Source organism: Rutidosis leptorrhynchoides, chromosome 2, assembly GCF_046630445.1.
Source record: "Rutidosis leptorrhynchoides isolate AG116_Rl617_1_P2 chromosome 2, CSIRO_AGI_Rlap_v1, whole genome shotgun sequence".
Classification (NCBI taxonomy): Eukaryota; Viridiplantae; Streptophyta; class Magnoliopsida; order Asterales; family Asteraceae; genus Rutidosis; species Rutidosis leptorrhynchoides.
The window spans coordinates 177825985-177849181 of record NC_092334.1 but is presented as its reverse complement, the minus strand read 5'-3'; positions in this window follow the sequence as shown (position 1 = coordinate 177849181).

Genomic DNA, 23197 nt, shown 5'->3' with positions numbered 1-23197 from the left:
ACTTTTGGAAGACTTCAATACATATATCAAAACACTCATACTTAATGAAAATGGTTACAGTTACTTTCCCATTCTTTTCTTTCATCAAGAATTCTAGTCGTATTCTTACCTGTATTATACACAGCTTCAAAACGTACTTACTATGGGTATATACCAATAGGAACTAGCATGGGATTCCACTCTTGATTATGTCATGTATGACTAATCAATTTTAACTTCTACCATGAGCTAGTCAACTAACTAGAACTCCTTTTAACCCCACTCACCACTCACCAATTACCACTCATCATTCACTCCATTTCACTTCCAATTCTCTTTCTAATTCTCTCTCAACACACCCACACTATTATGAATGTATTTTTACAGTATTTAATCATTATCTTCATCAAAAATCACTTCAAGAATCAAGCTATAATCATCATAGGAAGAACACTTCAAGAACACTTCAAAAATCCCTTCAAGTTTACTAATTTACTTCCAAGCTTTCTAATCCATTCCAAGTAATCATCTAAGATCAAGAAACCTTTGTTATATACAGTAGGTTATCTTTCTTATTCAAGGTAATATTCATATTCAAACTTTGATTCAATTTCTATAACTATAAACTATCTTAATTCGAGTAAAAATCTTACTTGAACTTGTTTTTGTGTCATGATCCTACTTCAAGAACTTTCAAGCCATCCAAGATCTTTTGAAGCTAGATCATTTCTTGTCACTTCCAGTAGGTTTACCTACTAAAATTGAGGTAGTAATGATGTTCATAACATCATTCGATTCATATATATAAAACTATCTTATTCGAAGGTTTAAACTCGTAATCACTAGAACATAGTTTAGTTAATTCTAAACTTGTTCGCAAACAAAAGTTAATCCTTCTAACTTGACTTTTAAAATTAACTAAACACATGTTCTATATCTATATGATATGCTAACTTAATTATTTAAAACCTGGAAACACGGAAAACACCGTAAAACCGGATTTAAGCCGTCGTAGTAACACCGCGGGCTGTTTTGGGTTAGTTAATTAAAAACTATGATAAACTTTGATTTAAAAGTTGTTATTCTGAGAAAATGATTTTTATTATGAACATGAAACTATATCCAAAAATTATGGTTAAACTCAAAGTGGAAGTATATTTTCTAAAATGGTCATCTAGACGTCGTTCTTTCGACTGAAATGACTACCTTTACAAAAATGACTTGTAACTTATTTTTCCGACAATAAACCTATACTTTTTCTATTTAGATTCATAAAATAGAGTTCAATATGAAACCATAGCAATTTGATTCACTCAAAACGGATTTAAAATGAAGAAGTTATGGGTAAAACAAGATTGGATAATTTTTCTCATTTTAGCTACGTGAAAATTGGTAACAAATCTATTCCAACCATAACTTAATCAACTTGTATTGTATATTATGTAATCTTGAGATACCATAAACACGTATACAATGTTTCGACCTATCATGTCGACACATCTATATATATTTCGGAACAACCATAGACACTCTATATGTGAATGTTGGAGTTAGCTATACAGGGTTGAGGTTGATTCCAAAATATATATAGTTTGAGTTGTGATCAATACTGAGATACGTATACACTGGGTCGTGGATTGATTCAAGATAATATTTATCGATTTATTTCTGTACATCTAACTGTGGACAACTAGTTGTAGGTTACTAACAAGGACAGCTGACTTAATAAACTTAAAACATCAAAATATATTAAAAGTGTTGTAAATATATTTTGAACATACTTTAATATATATGTATATATTGTTATAGGTTCGTGAATCAACAGTGGCCAAGTCTTACTTCTCGACGAAGTAAAAATCTGTGAAAGTGAGTTATAGTCCCACTTTTAAAATCTAATATTTTTGGGATGAGAATACATGCAGGTTTTATAAATGATTTACAAAATAGACACAAGTACGTGAAACTACATTCTATGGTTGAATTATCGAAATCGAATATGCCCCTTTTTATTAAGTCTGGTAATCTAAGAATTAGGGAACAGACACCCTAATTGACGCGAATCCTAAAGATAGATCAATTGGGCCTAACAAACCCCATCCAAAGTACCGGATGCTTTAGTACTTCGAAATTTATATCATATCCGAAGGGTGTCCCGGAATGATGGGGATATTCTTATATATGCATCTTGTTAATGTCGGTTACCAAGTGTTTACCATAGGAATGATTTTTATCTCGATGTATGGGATGTGTATTGAAATATGAAATCTTGTGGTCTATTGTTACGATTTGATATATATAGGTTAAACCTATAACTCACCAACATTTTTGTTGACGTTTAAAGCATGTTTATTCTCAGGTGAATATTAAGAGCTTCCGCTGTTGCATACTAAAATAAGGACAAGATTTGGAGTCCATGTTTGTATGATATTGTGTAAAAACTGCATTCAAGAAACTGATTTCGATGTAACATATTTGTATTGTAAACCATTATGTAATGGTCGTGTGTAAACAGGATATTTTAGATTATCATTATTTGATAATCTACGTAAAGCTTTTTAAACCTTTATTTATGAAATAAAGGTTATGGTTTGTTTTAAAAATGAATTCAGTCTTTAAAAAACGTCTCATATAGAGGTCAAAACCTCGCAACGAAATCAATTAATATGGAACGTTTTTAATCAATAAGAACGGGACATTTCAGTTGCAAAGTCTAAATGGCATGCGTTTGTAAGCAAAAGTACCATAAGGGCACGTGAACGTGGTTTTCTGTTGGCCCTCAGGTGCTATTGGGATTTGAAAATATCCGAAAAAACTATCAAGAAAACAATAGTAACTATTTCCGGCTAATCTTTCCAACATTTGATCAATGAAAGGTAAGGGAAAGTGATCTTTTCTGGTGGCGTCATTTAATTTTCTATAATCAATACAAACACGCCATCCTGTTACAGTCCTAGTAGGAATAAGCTCATTTTCTTCATTAGTGATGACAGTCCTGCCACCCTTCTTACGTACACATTGAACTGGGCTTACCCATGGACTATCAGAGATTGGATAAATTATACCTGCATCTAGCAGTTTAATAATTTCTTTCTTAACAACATCTTGCATATTAGGATTTAGTCTTCATTGGCGTTGCACATACTTTTTATGACCTTCTTCCATAAGGATTTTATGTGTACAATTCCAAGGACTTATACCTTTAATGTCATGAATCTTCCATGCAATAGCTGGTTTATGAGCTTTTAGCACAGAAATGAGTTTAGATTTTTCATTTTCTGTAAGAGAAGACGATATTATTACAGGTAATTCAGATTCACCATGTAAATATGCGTATTCCAAATGGTTTGGAAGTGGCTTTTACTCTAATGTCGGTGGTTCTTCTATCGATGATTTATATCGATATCTGTCTTCCTCTTTTAGCATTTGAAGTTCTTCTGTTGTTAGTTCATATCCATTAGACATAAGTGTAGCTAACATTTCAGTTTCATCAATTGGTTCAGTTTCTTCTCCTAAAGAACATTCTCCTGTTCCTTGTAATTCTGGAAATTTTTCTAACAATTCTGCATGTGAATCTATAGTTTGAATATAATAACATGTATCATCTGCAGATTGCGGTTGTCGCATGGCTCTATTAACAGAAAAGGTAACACTCTCGTCCTCTATACTTAGGGTCAGTTTCTTACCGAACACGTCTATTATTGCTTTAGCTGTGTTTAAGAATGGTCTTCCTAATATGAGAGGAACTCGAGAATCTTCTTCCATGTCCAGAATAACAAAATCTACTAGAAATACTAAAGTACCAACTTTAACTAGCATGTTTTCCATTATCCCTCTAGGATATTTTACTGATCGATCTGCTAGTTGTATACTTATTCGTGTTGGTTTCAATTCTCCAAGGTCTAGTTTAGCGTATAATGAATACGACATTAAATTTATACTAGCACCTAAGTCTACCAATGATTCTATTGAACTGAGACTACCCAGAAAACATGGAATCGTGAAATTTCCTGGATCAGATAGTTTTTCTGGTATCTTATTCAACAACACTGCGGAACAATTTGCATTCATAGTAACAGCTGAGAGTTCTTCCATTTTCTTTCTATTTGTAATTAGATCTTTTAAGAATTTAGCATATCTAGGCATTCCTGAAATCACATCAATGAAAGGAAGATTTACATTTATTTGTTTAAACATATCCAAGAATTTGGATTGCTCGGCTTCAAGTCTTTCTTTCCTCATTTTACTCGAGTAAGGAAGTGGTGGTTGGTATGGTTTAACATAAGGTTTAGCCTTAATTGTGTTATCTTCATTAACCTTTTCAACTACCGGTTCTGTTTCCTTATCTTGCTCAGATTGTGGTTCTTGTGGAGTAGGAATAGCGTCCTCAAAAATTACAGGTATTTCAGGTGGTTTAAGTGTAATACCACTTCTTGTGGTAATGGCTTTAGCTGTTTCATTCCGGGGGTTAGCATTTGTATCGCTAGGTAGACTTTCCAGTTTTCTTTCACCTATTAACCTTGCTAGGTTGCTTACTTCTTGTTCTAAATTTTAAATAGAAGCTTGTTGATTTCTAAATGCTTTAGCATTTTGTTCATTGGTTTGTTTCTGAGATGTGAAAAACTGCGTTTGAGATTCAACTAGCTTTGACATCATGTCTTCTAAATTTGGCTTTTTATCATCGGTTTGTAGTGGTTTGTTTTGAAAAATAGGTCTTTGCTGATTGTAAGTATTATTGGATACTTGTTGATTTCTAGGACCTTGTTGGTTGTTGTATGGAACATTTTGGTTATAATTCTGATTATGATTGTAGATTGGTCTTGGCAGTTGATAATTATTCTGATAATTATTTCCAGGCCTTTGGTTCATGTATGAAACATTCTCTCTTTGTTCCATTGTTTGTTCAATACTGAGAAAATCTTTTGTCAGATGTGGTCCTCCACACTGCTCACAACTAATTCGTATTGAGTGAATATCTTTAGTCATCTTTTCCATTCGTCTCTCGACAGCATCTATCTTTGCAGAAATGGAATCGAAGTCATGGCTAGAATCGGCTCTAGCTGCTTTAGATGATCTAACGATATCTTTTTCTTGGTGCCACTCATGTGAGTGGGAAGCAGTGTTATCAATAATTTTGTAAGCTTCAGTTGCAGTTTTCTTCATAATGGAACCACCAGCTGCTATATCGATGTCTTTTCTTGTGGTGATGTCGCATCCTTGGTAGAATATTTGTACTATTTGATAAGTGTCTAAACCATGTTGCGGACATGCTCTTAATAACTTTCCAAATCTTGTCCACGCTTCATATAGAGTTTCATTTGGCTTTTGTGTGAACATAACAATTTCTCCTTGAAGTCTTACGGCTTTAGATGCCGGAAAGAATTGTTTAAGAAATTTTTCAACTAAATCATCCCATGTATCAATCGCCCCTTCAGGTAATGATTATAACCAATCTTTGGCTTCTCCCTTTAAAGTCCAGGGGAATAACATGAGATATATCTGTTCATCCTCCACTTCTCGAATTTTAAATAGAGTACAGATCCTATTAAAGGTACGAAGATGTTCATTTGGATCTTCCTTCGACGCACCACTAAATTGGCATTGATTAGTTACCATGTTTAGGATTTGTCCTTTGATTTCATAATCTGGCGCATTAAAGTCTGGTTGAGTAATTGCATGACCTTGGCCAGTGCATTTAGCTCGCATTCGGTCTTCCATACTTAGAGGTTCCAGATTTTCCATGATTGAATTTGTTAAATCTGAATCACTAGAGGATTCTGACTTAATGGTTTGTTCCTCGACAATCTCTGTTTGAATGATTGGTGGTTCCGGAGGAAAGATTAATGGTTCAGGATCTCTGAATTGTCCCTGAATATCCTCCGGATTCTCAATTGTGAGGTCGGGTTCAAAAAATGGATTATCGAAAATTTGAATTGGAGTACTTGGTTGACTAGATGACGATTCTAAAGAAAAATCAACGGCGACAATATTGGCTAGATGTCTTGATCGAGTTACAAGTGGTGAATGTATAAGAGGTGGTGAACGTTTTGCTCGGTGCATTCACTGAATATCCTATTAGTTATGAAAGATAAAAATTATATAAGTTATCAAATTAATAGACTTTTCTGCTTTTGCCCATGTTTCGAATAGCCAATAGATGCAGCAGGGAGCCAGAACCCTTTAAATCGGACGCTCACAACTCAGCCACTAACAAATTCAACTATTACTACGAAGCAGAAAATTTGGATGTCTATCAATTTAACCACTTAAAATAATTTTTTGTTGAAATTTAAAGAACTTTTAGAGAAGAAATAGAAAATTCTATGTCCTAAAATCTAGAGCGTCGAGAAATAAGAAAGAAAAAGAGCGCATCGAAAAACAAGAGGTCGAAAAAAATAGGCGTCGAAAAATAAAAATAAAAAAGTAGCGCGTCGAAACTTAAAAAGGAACTAAAATTTATAAACAGCGTCGCAAAATTCTAAAGCATCTAAATCTTAGTCTAAAGAAAAAACACTTAAGGGATTTTACGGCAAAGCCTAAAAATCTAGAAAATAAAAATAACTATGGCAAAAACTATGAGTTAAAACTAAATACGAACGAAAAATATAAATATTACGCTAAAACAAATAAAAAGATACAAAATATAAAAGTAAACTTAAAGTTGTAAAAAGTACAATTTTTATAAAAATATTATTTTTATATTATTTATTTATAAAAGTATTAATTTTATAATTTATTAAAACTATTTAAAACTAAAAATACAAATTAAATAAATAAAACTAAAACTAATATTAGAAATTAATTAATTAATAAACCCTAATTAGGGTAAATAATTAATAATAATAATAATAATAATTAACTAACCCTAATTCGATCAGCTTATGTACCAGGCCTGTCAAATCAAGCCATGCGATCACATGGGTTGATAGTTAAAATCTCATACGATTGCATGAGCCTCGGATCCAGGCCAAATATTGGGCTGCTACAGTACCGGGCCGAGTTCTTTTATTTATTTTTTTGTTTTATAATTATATAAATTATTTATATAAGATAAATAAAAACTTAAATTTTAAAAACTAAAATAAAAATAAAAATACTTTATAATTTTATATATTTTAAACAACTCTTAAAAATATATATTTTATTTTTCTTTTTATATTTTTGTATTTTTAATAATTAAAACGTATTTTTACAAAAGTGTATTTTTACAAAAGTAAACTAAGAATCTTTTTATATATATATATATATATATATATATATATATATATATATATATATATATATATATATATATATATATATATATATATATATATATATATATATATATATATATAGCGTTTCACTTCCGGCGTTTAAGCAGTTCCCCGGCAGCGGCGCCAAAAATACTTGGTGTGCGCGAGGTGTAGTACAAAATAGTTATATATTTATTACGAAATACTATTAAATACGATACAATTTTACACAAGTTATTTATATATTTATAGAGTGGATATACCTAAACCTTGCTACAACACTTATAGGTAGTGTAACTAATCGTACAGTAGTATAGTTTTTAGTAAGTCCGGTTCGTCCACAGGGAACTAGCCAAGTTTAACGCTATATTTTTAAAACTATATTTGTATAAATGTAAATATAAATAAAAGTAGTATTATTATTATAAAAGGGGGTTTTTACCGTTTAATGACCGGTTTGTCGATTTTAAAACTTAAGTCGCAGTTAAAACCTAATGTAAAATATTATAAATAAAACTTAATTTAAAGCGTAAAGTAAATGACAATAATTTAAAATTACAATAAATAAAATTTGCGATAATTAAAAAGTACGATAATTAAAATGACAATAAATTAAAGTGCGATAATTAAAAGTGCGATATATAAAATTATAATAAATAAAATTTGAGATAATTAAAAAGTACGATAATTAAAAGTGCAATAAATAAAAGTGCGATAATTAAAAGTGCAATTAAATATGAAATAAAGGAATTATGCTTATTTAAACTTCCGTAATCATGATGTTTGACGTGTTGATTTTAGTTTATTACCATGGGTTAATTGTCCTTTGTCCTGGATTATTCAATATGTCCGTCTGGTTTTTGTCCATAACAGTCCATCAGTCATAATTATAAAGTGCGAGTGTCCTCGTCAAATTATCCTTATATCCAAAGTCAAATATTCCAACTAATTGGGGACTTAAACTATAATTACACAAAGTGTCCTTGTATGTAATTCACCCCTGTTTTAATAAGTCCATTGACTATTAATCCATTCTCGAGTCCAGTTAAATGAACGATTATTACTACTTATAAATATCCTATCCATCGTGTCCGATCGAGTGTATATGGTTATTTATAGGTACGTCCAATTGTAAATCTTTATATTAAATTAACAAACTATCATTTAATTAAACAAATATAAAGCCCATTAATAGCCCATAGTCTAATTTTCACAAGTGTCGTTCTTTTGTCCAAACTCCAATTATGGTACAAAGCCCAATTACCCCGTCTTTAATAGTTAGCCCAACATCATGATTACTTCAATTTAAATAAGCATAATAATAACTTAGCTAAGAGACATTAATTTAAAAAGGTTGAACATAACTTACAATGATTAATAATAGCGTAGCATTACACGGACAGAATTTCGACTTACACACTTACAACATTCGCTAACATACCCTTATTATTATTAAAATTAAAATTAAAATTAAAATTATAATATATATATATAATACGTGAGAGTGAGAAGAGAAAAAGATGTGTTTATTCGACCAAAAACTGCGAAATTTATAGATGTGGCCAGCAATTTGGCTCCATGCGATCGCATGAAAAACCTTCTTCCTGGTCATGCGATTGCATGGCCACTTTTTACAGCTCACATGTGGTTGTTTGCTTCTTGTCGACGGTTTTATAAATATATATAAAATGTATATTATTTTTAAGAATTATTTATATATTATATTATATTTATGTGCATAGTTAACTTGTAATTTTTGCTCCGTTGCATCGAGCGTTGAGAGTTGACTCTGGTCCCGGTTCTGGATTTTCGAACTTCCTTTCGTACTATTTAATATCTTGTACTTTGCGTTTTGCGGCTCGTACTCTTATAACTTTGAGACGTTTCTCATTAATAATTTGAACCACTTTGATTGTACTTTGTACTTTTTAGCTTTTTGATCGTTTGCGTCTTCAATTCGTCGAATCTATCTTTTGTCTTTACCTTTTATTATTTAAACGAATATTACTTGTAAATAGAACAATTGCAACTAAAAGCTTGTCTTTCTTGAGGGATAATGCTATGAAATATATGTTCGTTTTTAGCATTATCAGTAACTTAAGCAGAAAAGTAGATATGGAGGAACAGTTTGGAGTGTGGAAGTTGAACATGAGGTCGTAGGTTCAAAACCAGGCATCAGCATACATTTCTTTTCAATAAAAGATGTCTTAAGGGTTGGGCCAGAAACGAGCAGTTGGGTTGAGATATTACATGATTTCTGTTGGGCCGTGTAGGGTTTAATCTATTGGGTCGAAATAAAAATAAGCGGGTTATATAGATTTTAGTTGGCATAATTTCGGAAAAACAATGATGGATGAATGGTTAAGGGTGTTTTGGGCTAGCGGGAGGTCGCGAGTTCAAACCCAGACTTGGGCATTTTTTTAAGGGCTACTTCTTTGAGGTAGTTTACTTATTACTCATTATTACTATTACTATTACTATTATTATTATTATTATTATTATTATTATTATTATTATTATTATTATTATTATTATTAATTATTATTGTTATTAGATTATTACAAATATTAAAAATATAATCATTCATACAATTAATATTGTTATCACTATTAATAGTATTATTATTATTATTATTATTATTATTATTATTATTATTATTATTATTATTATTATTATTATTATTATTACTCTTATTAATACTATTATTATTATTATTATTATTATCATTTCTAATATTATTTTAGTAATATTATAATTTTAACAAACAAACATTATATATGTATATATATATATGTATATATATATATATATATATATGTATATATATATGTGTGTATATATATATATATATACAAAAATATATTTAGTACTTATAACATAACAAAATTTATATTTTTGGAAATATATAAAAATGAATATATGAAACATATATGTTATCAATATAAAAATGATATAACTAATAAATTTATATATATAAAAATTTATTCTATTACAAGTATATGTTTTAATACATATATGAATGATATAGGTTCGTTAATCCAAGACCAACCTTGCACTCGTTCAGTTCCGTCGTATGCATATTTTTACTACAAAATATCGTATTGTGAGTTTCATTTGCTCCCTTTTTAAATGCTTTAGCAATATATATTTTTGGGACTGAGAATACATGCGCTACTTTTATAACTGTTTTACAAAATAGACACAAGTAATCGAAACTACATTCTATGGTTGAATTATTGAAATTGAATATGCCCTTTTTATCATGTTCGAAGTTGTCCCGGAATGATGGCGAATTTATCATATCCGAAGTTGTCCCGGAATGATGGCGAATTTATCATGTCCGAAGTTGTCCCGGAATGATGGCGAATTTATCATGTCCGAAGTTGTCCCGGAATGATGGCGAATTTATCATGTCCGAAGTTGTCCCGGAATGATGGCGAATTTATCATGTCCGAAGTTGTCCCGGAATGATGGGAATATTCTATATGCATCTTGTTAAGGTCGATTACCAGGTGTTCAATCCATATGAATGTTTTTTGGTCTCTATATATGGGACGTATATTTATGAGAAATGGAAATGAAAATCTTGTGGTCTATTAAAATGATGAAAATGATCGATTATGATAAACTAATGAACTCACCAACCTTTTGGTTGACACTTTAAAGCATGTTTATTCTCAGGTATGAAAGAAATCTTCCGCTGTGCATTTGCTCATTTTAGAGATATTACTTGGAGTCATTCTTGACATATTTCAAAAGACGTTTCATTCGAGTCGTTGAGTTCATCAAGATTATTACTAAGTCAATTATAGTTGGATATATTATGAAATGGTATGCATGCCGTCAACTTTCGATGTAATGAAAGTTTGTTTTTTAAAAACGAATGCAATGTTTGTAAAATGTATCATATAGAGGTCAAATACCTCGTAATGTAATCAACTATTATGTAACGTTTATAATCGATATGAACGGGGCATTTCAAGAGGGTCAGCTTTAAATGCTCTTCAATGTTTGCTATTTATAGTGAGATTCAAAAACTAGCCGTTGTCACACGGTCACAGGCACGGTCGACCATGGTTCGACCGTGCGTGCTCCAGTCCAAAAATATGTATCCATTGTATAGTCGTTTGACTCAGATTTGAACACCACATTTTGGAATCTTTACTTCATCTAGCACCTGCAAAAGAAACCCAATATCCTATACAAGTACTATATGCATTAAGTGTGTGCGATTTGGTCTTATTGAGTAAAAATGACATAACACTCCAAATGTGGTAAACCCAACATTCTTTGAGAAGTGTCTTGATTGACATTTTGGGTAATCTCAGTTTGGTCAAGACTTAGTTAGGTTCATTAATGCATTTGGTTCAATCCTAAAGACTAGTCAACATGTCATTAATTTCCTAGTTTCAATTAATCACAAGTCATATTCATTTTAAGATTAAGTAGAGGTTAATTGAATGATGTCTTTCTAAAATAAAAATTAAGTGTGTAAAGACATCAATGTTATGTCATACTTGGACAAGTAACACAATGTGTTACTTAGACAAGACCAAATAGATTATTGACCATTATTCTTTTGTGAACTATTTTACACTTAATTCATTAAAGTAAACTAGTTACTTGAATTCTAGTATTTTAACTAGTAAACACATAGCAAGCATATTAATCAAGTTGACAAATTAATGAGTATTAAACATATTAGTAAGTAGCAAGTAATACTCACACATAGCAAGAGATAGTTATTCTAAAATCAATCATATAGATATTTGCACAACACTATGGTTTAAGCTTTAGCAAGCTTACTTGCAATATAACATATTGCATGATTAATGTGTAAGTACACATTAATGTCCAACACATGCACAAGGGAAGAGCAATCTCTAGTTGGGACTTGGTGACCATCCTAAATGTATCTAAGTGTATTTTAGGATTACAAGTCTTTACTAGTTACACTTGAAAACATTGTTCTTCATTTAGCCTTAATTTGTCACTAAGTAATCCTTGATTGTAATTAGTGTTCTAGTGACATTAGCTTATGTGTGTTGGTGCTTGGTGATCATCCTAAGGATGTCTAGATAAGTTTTAAGATCACAAGTTATTGACTAACACTTATGTGTTATGCCTAATCATGGTTAATTTATCATTAAGATGTAATTAAGCGTAATTAACCAAGATTAGTGTTTTTATGACCAAAACTCAATTGAGTATGGAGAGAGCATCTATTCTAAACGTGTTGAGAAAGGTTTCATGAATTATAGATGCCGGGAAGTGGTCAAACTAAATTTGATCGAAAATGGTGACATAGAATTCTGAGGTCGCACTACGGTTGACCGTGGTGGCGACCGTTCAACTTGTTTTCACAAAACTGCATTGTAGATTCAGTCTGGGCTTCTACAGCTAAGTATACAATCGATCGTAATTTGATCGTGTACTTCACTGATCTTTATTTTCACTCTATAAGTTTTGTTTGACTTGGTCATTTGCAAGAATAAGTCTGGATTAGTGAACTTGCGTGTTTTATGTTAAGTTGTCGATCATCACTTATGTATATGTAAGTGTCATCATTAAAACATATTCTTTGGTTAAGCATCATACTTAACTTTGTCGGTTAGTCCATTAACCAACATTTAACCAACAATATCTTTAGAGGTCACTACATTTTTAATTACATGTATATGCTTTATATCTTAAAGGTTTTTGGATCATTGGATGTGTATTTTTAAAAGTAAATCTGAAGTGTTAGTTCTTAAAATTAGAATTGAAAGATGAATGTGTTGTAAGTAATTGATCAGTGATAGTTTCCGTTCACTTGAATTGATTATAATTGAATTACAAGTGTGTTCTTATAAACACAAATTCTAACAGTTACTTCTAAAAGAGGTTTGGATCCAAATATACTTTTGTAGCCCCTCTATACAAATAAGGAAAGACCTGTTATTGATGTAGCCAGTGTGTCCTGTTTATGTTGTCTTGTGACTTTGCTAAAACTGGAAGTGATGAAGGTCAACTCTTCTGATCCAAGTCAACTTTTACCCAAACTAAAACTACCCATTTTTTGGTTCTGTATTCTAACACTCTCATTCAAGTTGAATAGTGGGGTTTCCAATATTCAACTTGTAAAGAACTTCACTGAATAGTCTTCCATTGACTGACTTGGTGAGAATATCGGCTAGCTGATCTTCTGATCTGATTGACGAAAGAGAAATAATTTTGCCATCTAACTTTTCTCTGATAAAATGTCTATCTATTTCAACATGTTTAGTTCGGTCATGTTGAACGGGGTTTTCTGAAATAGCGATTGCTGCTTCATTGTTGCACATGATCTGAATATCTTCTTGTGGTGGAAAACCAATCTCTGATAGTAGCTTCTTGATCCATAAGTCCTCGACTACTCCTTTGGCTATTCCTCTAAATTCTGATTCAGCACTTGAAAGTGAGACAACCTTTTGTTTCTTAGTTCTTCATGCAACTGAATAACCCCCAATAAGTGTGAAGAATCCGGATGTAGATTTTCTATCCCCTTTTTCTCCAGCCCAGCTTGCATCTGTATATATTTGAGTCTTTAGGTGTCCATGCCTTTTAAACAACTTCTTGATCCGCTGTTTTCTTCAAATATCTGATGATTCTCATTACAACTTCCATATGGTGAACATGTGGTTGATGTATGAATTGACTCACAACTCCAACTGCATGTGCTATATCTGGTCGAGTGTGAGCAAGATAGATGAGTTTTCCCTCCATCCTTTGGTATTGCCCTTTATCAGTAAAATCAGCTTCATCTTCCATATATAGCTTTTGGTTTGGAATCATTGGAGTATCAGCTCGTTTGCAATCAATCATACATGTCTCTGTAAGAAAATCAAGAATATACTTCTTTTGACAGATAAATATTCCCTGTTGGGATCACAATACCTCAATCCCCAAAAAATATTTAAGTCTGGCCAAGTCTTTCATTTCAAATTCTTTAAATAAGTTCATTTTTAAGTTAGAAATTTCCTCTTTATCATTTTCTGTTATTATCATATCATCAACATAAATGATTAAGCATGTAATTAAATTTCCTTTTCGTTTAAAAAAGAGAGTATGATCCGAGTTACTTTGTTTGAAATCATATTTTTTCATAAATAAAGTATATCTCCCAAACCAAGCCCGTGGAGATTGTTTTAGCCCATATAAAGATTTTTTTAGTCGACAGACTTCACTATCATTGAAGTTTTCACAAATCCTGGTGGAGCATCCATATAAACATCTTCTTTTAATTCACCATGAAGAAAAGCATTCTTCACATCAAATTGGTGAAGTGGCCAATCTTCATTTTCAGCAACAGAGAAGAGAACTCTGATAGTATCAATCTTTGCAACCGGAGAAAAGGTCTCAGAATAATCTATCCCATAGGTTTGAGTATATCCTTTGGCAATAATACGTGCTTTATATCTTTCAATGGTGCCACTTGGTTTTCGTTTAATTGTAAACACCCTTCAGCATCCTACATGTTTATTTTCCTGAGGAGTAACACATTTTTCCAGTGTGTCATTTTTCTTAAGTGGTTATATCTCTTCTTCCATAGCCTTTCTCCATTTGTCAGATTTCATTGCTTGATCAAATGTAGCTGGAATTTCTTCAGAATATAAAGCAGAATTGAATTTATGTGCTTCAATTGATAGGTTCCCGTGTGCAATATTAGCAATTGGGTATGTTGATCTTTAAGCTTCTTTTTCTGGAGAGTATCTCTTTGGTAGTACTCCTCTGTTGGCTCATTGTGGTAGAACATATATTTCTATGATTTCAGCGGAAGTGGAATTGTTGTCAAGTGGTATATCGTGAGTTTGATCGTTTTGTTCCTCTTGAACTTCATTACTTGAGGAGATTTCATTTGGTTCAATGTTAGGTGATTCGGGATCAGGATTTGGTGATTCGGGATCAGAATTTGGTGATTCGAGATCAGGATTTGATGATTAGGGATCAGGATTTGATGATTCGGGATCAGGAATTAGTGTTGGTGTTTGAATGTTACCCGGTTTAGGTATCCGGGTTATCCAACTGAGAGTGTCATTATCCTCTTTCTCCCCCTCACTCTTGAGTTGGGTATCATAAAAATATTCAGTTTCAACAAAGTCACAGTTCATTTTAGTAAAAACATGACGTCTTTTGGGACTATAACACCGATATCATTTTTGGTTTATTCCATAGCCAACCATGACACATTTTTTCGCACAAGGATCAAGTTTGGTACGCTCATGTTTTAGAATATGGACAAAGACCGAGCACTCAAATATTCGAAGTTCAATGCTAAATGAAGTCGGGAGGGTATGGAATTGGGAAAGAGTATCTTTAGGGGGTTTTGTGCCTAAAACTTTAGTAGGTAAACGGTTGATAAGATAGGTAGCGGTAGCAAGAGCTTCGGGCCAAAAACTCTTCGGAACTTTAGATTCAATTAATAAAGCTCTTGTCATTTCTAAGAATAGTCGATTTTTTTGTTCGGCTACTCCATTTTGTTCGGGAGTGTGAGCACAAGATGTTTGGTGAATAATCATGTTTTCTTCGCAAAATTGTTTCATTGAAGTATTGAAAAATTCACTTCCATTATCGGATCTCAAAATTTGTATATTTTTGTTAAATTGAGTTTGTATCATTTTATAAAAATGGGAAAAAATTTCAAATTTTTTTTATTTGTGAGTTAAAAAAATAAATCCAGGTCATGCGTGAATGGTCATCAATAAATAAGACAGAGTACCGGAAATTTCTCCCCCCAATCACCGGTGCAGGACTCCACACATTAGATTGGATTAGAGCAAAAGGTACATCTTTCCTAGTATTACTAGGTTTGAATGTACTTCGGTGGCTTTTAGCCAAAATAAAAGTCTCACAGTTTAAATTAATATTGGATGAAAAAAGACTAGGGAATAAAGCATGTAAGTATCCGGCAGAAGGGTGACCCAATCTCCTATGCCATAACCACGTATCCCTATCAGGTGTTCCGTGTGCAAGTATCACAGAACCTTGTTGGGTAACTTTTTCTACATAGTATAACCCACCCCGTTCAGTACCCCGCCCAATAATCAGTCCGGTCCTGATATCTTGTAGGATACAAAGGTAGGATGTAATAGAACAGAACAATTCAGTTCTTTTCTTACGTGACTAACAGATAGTAGTTTATGAGACAAGGGTGAAATATATAAACAATTAGACAATTTCATACTAGGAGTAATCTCAATTCTACCACCCCCATCTACTTGAATAACACCTCCATTGGCCGTTTGAATTTTATTAACCCGAGGTTTTGATTTGAAATAAGAGTCGGATTTTTCAAAGGTCATAGTGTGAGTAGCACCGCAGTCAAAAATCCATTCGTTATGTTTTGTATTATTTGAAACAATATTAGCTTTTCCTATAAAATGATCGTTATTTAAATGTTTATTTTCTGAAAAAATAGGGTGTTGGGCCTGTTTAAAGCTGTTATTTATAATATGATTTTGGGTTTGGGCTAAATTAAAAGAACAATCCTTATTATTTATTTGTTGGGCCAATGCTTTTTTTTCAAGCCCACCCATAATCCCACTCTTAAATCCATTCGTGATGTTGGCTATGGGAGATCTTTGAAAATTGAGGTCCAATAGGGACTTTAATTGATCATTAGTATTAACTAAGGATGTTTGCGTATTATAAGCAAAAGTTGGAGGATTATTTTGAAAAAAATGGTCTTTAATAGGATGGTTGGTATTGTTTTCTTTTGTTCCATTTGCACACAACCGTCGAGAAAAAGAGTATCCCATATCTATTACACCACCAAGTTTGAAATTAATTGTTTTCCTGATTTCTCTTTCGGTCAGAATATGCATAAAAATAGGGTCGAATTTCGGGTTTGAGGGAGTTTTCCTCACCCATTCGACTGATGGTTTTAATTTATAAGCAAAATTAGGGTTTGAGGTTTTTAGCCTCACCCATTTGATCGTTCTATGCGATAAATACAATACGTAAGGGTTTGAATTACCTCTTGTTCAACTTGTTGTTTGAAAGATCTTGTCGTTTTTCCAGTCGACTTTTGAGATGCCGTTGCTGGTAACCGAAAGGTGGTCGTCGACTGTCGCTACTGTTGTCGTCATCTCAGCCGCCGATGGTGGTGTTTGATAGAGACCGTTCATGTAACCATTCCTGGTGAGCCTTAATTGCTCTAATTTTTTCTTTTATTGCTACTAGTACTGTTGCTTATCTGGGTTTGATTTGGGCTACCGTCTCTCGACATGGCAACTCAAATTGTGGTAAGTGATTGAAGCTTTGAGGGTGTTTGCTTTGATCCAAGATCAGTACACCATAAGCTCTGATACCATGTTAAAATTGGAATTAAAAGCTGAATTTGTTTCAAGTAATTGATGAATGATAGTTTTTCATTCACTTGAATTGATTATAATTGAATTACAAGTGTGTTCTTATAAACACAAATTCTAACAGTTCTTCTAAAAGAGGTTTGGATTCAAATATACTTTTGGAACCCCTCTATATAAATAAGGAAAGAGCTGTTATTGATGTAGCCGTTGTGTCTTGTTTATGTTGCCTTGTGACTTTGCTAAAACTAGAAGTGATGAAGGTCAACCCTTGTGATCTAAGTCAACTTTTACCCATACAGGAAATACCCATTTTTGGTTCTGTATTCTAACATTAATAATATTTTTTTTAAGCACGCAACTAAACACCCCCATCAAGTTAAAAGTGAATTTTTACATATCATCATATGAATTCTATTTTGACTCTACAGGTATTTCTTAGGTAAATAGATTGTGTTTCATTTAGTTGGTTTCATGGAGACATATACATATGACATATCTTATAATTAGTATCTGGTATGTACTATTTTAGTCTTTACACGAACGTATATTGATAGGGGTAAGAATGGTGAACTACGAGTAGGCTTTAGACATTTTGCTCGTCAACCGAGCACTACACATGTGTTGTTTCAACTCAAACCCGTTTTGTTGTTTACTACTAGCCAAGGTATAATAGCGTGTTTTTAGAGGTGGCAATTTCAGCCCATTTGCTTATGAATCAGTTGATTTGGCTTATGTTATGCTTTAACTTCTATGGATAAAAACATACGATTACAATATATTCTGGTAAAACTGGACGCGTTTAAACCTATACCAAAATGACCTATTTTAATTTGTTACCCAACCTGTCTGTCTGGCCCATTTTGCTGCCTCTACTTGCTTGCTTTAGGAAGTTGGTTTTTGATGACTATTTTACAGGACAAAATCAGTTGATCATAAGTTTGAACAAGTATTTAGAACCTCTGAATTTAAGTTTTTGTTGGGATGAGGTTTAAGATGCCATTTGAGGGTGATGACTCTCCTGAAAGACGGTAATTAAAGCACTTAAACCTCCATGCTTTTTTGAAGTTGCTATCTGTAATCTTGGTTATAAAAGTCCCCCTGACTTGGCCTATCTATTTGGTCAAAGTTCTCTATAGTCCAATTTAATCGATAAAATTCGGATTTATCCAGTCAAAGTATCGTCAAAGTTAAAGTTAAAGTCAGAGTTTTACAACCTTGCATGCAATGTTTCTGTGCTGAAATACTTCGATTAATTAGGTTTACTGGGACGATAGTTGGAGTCGAAGACGTGTCTCGCCAGTCGTAATTAGGGATGACAATGTATGGATCGGGTGAGGCCGTATCCATATCTATATCCATTTATTTTTTTTAATCCATATCCATATTAATTTATAAAAATTTCATCCATTCATATTCATATCCATCGGTTGAAGCGGGTTAATGGATAATCATCCATATCCAATTAAATTTATTTTATTTTTAGCAATTATAAGCGGTGATTCATTGTATAATATCAAAAGTAATATTTCTTAATAGTTTATGCGACAGAAAGTCACATTTTTACTGATCTATAAAATAGCCTATTAAATGTGTAAAAATATCGATTACTTGTAAGTTGCTTACTTTGTAGTTACATGAAATCGCATTTAAACCAACAAAGTACGATAAATAAATTTAATGATTTAAACAAAACAAAATATAAGAATAATTTTATATTTTTAGAGAAAATATAAAGAAAGATGAATATAACTAATGAAATATCACTACATAAAATATATTAATTCGAGTGATAAATTTATATATTTAGTTATTTCGGGTGAAACCGGGTTCATCCATGGATGAAACTTTTTATCCATATACATTTCGGTTCATCCATATCCATATCCATATCCATTTAGTTCGTCCATATCCACAAATAATCGGATGGATCGGGTGGGTATCTACTGGATCGAGTATTCATTGTCATCCCTATCGTAATGCTCTAAATGGCACTCGTTGAAGGTTAATCATATTTTGAGTTCATGTGAAAATAGATGGATTTGTTAAACGAAATATAGAACTAAAGTGAATTATGTTTTTGTTTAATTTATTATAGGTCCAATGGGAGATCAAAACGTTTGTAACTTGTGTTCCTGCTAGCTTGGAACCAGTGGCACCTAAAGGTAAAAGGTGGTCGAAAATCCTAATCTTGGTGAGTTTAAAATTATATTTTCTTACTTTACGTTGTTTTTGAATGTGCATTTTCAATTTTGAGCCATTTGCTTATGGATTTTATTGAATTAGGGTTGTGTTTAAGGTTGCAAAAATTGCTACATGGGAGGTCGGGACTTTTTAGGGAGTACTCGAATGTTGACTAAGTTTAACTTTGATCGTTTCTAACCGATTTTGTTTGATTTTCCGAGTAAACCTGAGATTCGGCCAAACTTTGACCAATTTTAAAAGTAATCCCGAGTCTTGGACGAGTAATTCCGAGTTCTGCAACCATGTGCATATAAAATCCTATATCAATTTATTAGGACGGAATGATGCATCAGTATCCATATTACTGAAAAAAGAACCGTAATCGAATTGACACTATATATTATCATTTTTGTTTTTGGATAACAATGTTTCGGTTGCAAATATTCTTGAATCTTGGTATCCATAACCTCTTCTTGCATTTTAAATGCTATGCTTGTTTTAGAATCTGCATGTCCTGCTGCATCCACTCTTTGGAATCCTTTATCGCCAAGAAGTTATTAAAAAATTCTCTCCCAATGGAATCCTTCAATCCCGTGGTTTCTTCACCCCCTATATCTTCACCGACGGGATGTTCTCGTTCCGGCAGGAATGTGCCGGTGGATAGCGATGTTTCCGGAACACTGTTTTTATTGGTAGGCTGAGTATTGGCTTCGACAAAGTTGTTTTGCAAGATACATTCGGGAAGCTTGGATTTATCACTCAATTCAAGTCTTGGCCGGATCGTCGATAAGCTTTCGTTATTTACGAATTGAGGGAAATTGCTACTGAGGCCATTCGGTCTTTAAATGGTATCTTTCTGTTTGGTAAGAGCATCTATGTTGGGCAAGCAAAACGTGTTCATAGTTTTGGTCCAAAACAGTCGACGTCTTCACCTTTTCGTCCTCCGGTATTAAAACTTAACCACAATTTTAACTTTGACATCATAAATAGATTGAAGTTTAACGTGTTGTTAGTTGCTTCTAGACCCCTCTCTGATGATGCGGTTGTTGCTTGCCTCACCCGACCTTGCGTGCTTGTAAACGAAATTATTAGAAACTTAAGGCCGATAACCCCGAGGTGGATGGTTTGTTAATGATTGAGCCTTTTATACCATGTTCTGAGAATTTGTTTCACTTTTCATGGTTGTCGATTTCCGGTATCCAGGCCAACTATTTCTCCCCACATTGGTGATCGCCGTGAATTTTGGCAACGTTCTTCATGTTGCTAAATCATTTTCCGAGGTATCCCAACTCGGTTTGGCTCATGTGTTCATGGAATGTGTGTTGAAATAAAAATATAAATGGTTGTTGGTAGATGTTGTTGGTGGATGTAGTTGGTAAAATAAGTGGATGGTTGTTGGTAAGTTGTAGGTAACACTTTTCATTACCTAACTTGCCTAACTCTCACCAAATCCCAATCCTTACTACTATAAATAGAGCCATAAGCAAGCATTCAAATCCCAAAACACATTCTTCTTCTTATATTCTAAGAGTGTAATAGAGAGTTTGAGTTTAGTCTCCTAATTACAAGAGATATAAGCATTAGTAATTATCCTTGTAATAAGAGAGAAGTTGTAATTCCTATTATTCTTATTAGTGAAACGTTTCTTTCCTTACCTGTGGCTTTTACCCTATTGGGGTTTTCCACGTTAAATCTCGGTGTTCCTTTATTATCGTTTTCATATTATTACTAGTGGTTTGCTATAATTCGGTGTCACTTTTCTCAACAAGTGGTATCAGAGATAAGGTCTAATATCTTGTGTGTTAATCTACTTATCGTATGCTCTGTGGTTGCCACGAGAGTGGATCGTCCACATCAGAAAATAAGTAAGATTATTTTCACTCGGTAAAAGTCCTTGGGTGTTATTTCAAGAAAAAATAATATTGTCGAAAAAAAATTGTAATTATAGCAATGTCTACGAAATTTGAAATTGAAAAGTTCAACGGGAGTAACTTCTCGTTATGAAACTAAAGATGAAAGCTATCCTAAGAAAGGATAAGTGTTTGGCGGCCATCAATGGATGTTCCGCTGAAGTCACTGATGAAAAATGGGAAGAGATGGACGGCCAGGCTATCGCAAATCTTCATCTGGCACTAGCAGATGGCGTTTTGTCTAGCATTGAAGAAAAGAAGACGGCGAAAGAGATTTGGGATCACCTCGTAAAATTGTACGAGACCAAATCACTCCACAACAAGATATTCCTTAAGAGGAAACTTTATGCGCTACGCATGAATGAATCTACTTCAGTTAATGAGCACATTAATTCTTTGAATACTCTATTTTCTCAACTCGCTTCATTAAGCTGCAATATAGAGCCAAAAGAACGTGCTGAACTTTTACTTCAGAGTCTTCCTGATTCGTATGATCAACTCATTATTAACTTAACCAATAATGTTCTCTCGGAGTATCTAGTCTATGATGAAGTTGCGGCTGCTATTCTAGAAGAAGAAAATCGGCGCAATAACAAGGAGGACAAACAGGCCGGTTCACGACAAGTGGAGGCCTTATTGGTGTCAGGAGGGAGATCAACGGAACGTGGCCCAAGTGGGAGTCACAATCATGGTAAACTGAAGTCTAAAAAGAAGAGGACCTATACATGCTACAATTGTGGCAAGAAAGGTCACCTGAAGAAGGATTGTCGGAGTTTAAATAACTCAAATCCTCAAGGAAATATTGCAAGCACTTCAGATGATGGGACTGCTTTGGTTAGTGAGGCAGTGGTAGCAAATGAAGGCAGAAAGACATTTGTTGATGTCTGGTTATTTGACTCAGGAGCTACTTTTCACATGACCCCTAGAGGAGAATGGTTCAAACAATATGAACGTATCTCAGGAGGATCTGTATATAGTTGCAATGATCATGAACTAAATATCATTGGAATTGGAGATATCATTATGAAGATGCACGATGGTACAGTTCGTACTATTCAAGGTGTACGACACGTGGAAGGTTTGAAGAAGAACTTATTGTCTTTAGTACAATTGGATGATCTTGGTTGTAAGATGGTGATACATGAGAAGATCATGATAATCAAGAAAGGCGCGGTTGTACTTATGAAAGGAGAAAAGGTAGGTGCTAATTTATACATTCTGAAAGGCGAGACGGTACAGGAATCGGAAGCATCTATTGCTTCGAATAGTTCAAGTGATAAAGTTGCTATGACATGGCATCAAAAGCTTGGACACATGTCTGAACAAGGTATGAAGATTCTTGTTGAAAGAAATCTTATTCCTGGTCTTACAAAGGTATCGCTACCTTTTTGTGAGCATTGTGTAATCAGTAAGCAGCATCGTCTGAAGTTTAACACATCAAATTCTAGAAGTAAATTGGTTCTAGAATTGGTTCACTCTGATGTGTGGCAAGTACCAGTTCAATCCCTAGGAGAAGCAAAGTATTTTGTATCATTTATTGATGATTATACTAGGAGATGTTGGGTGT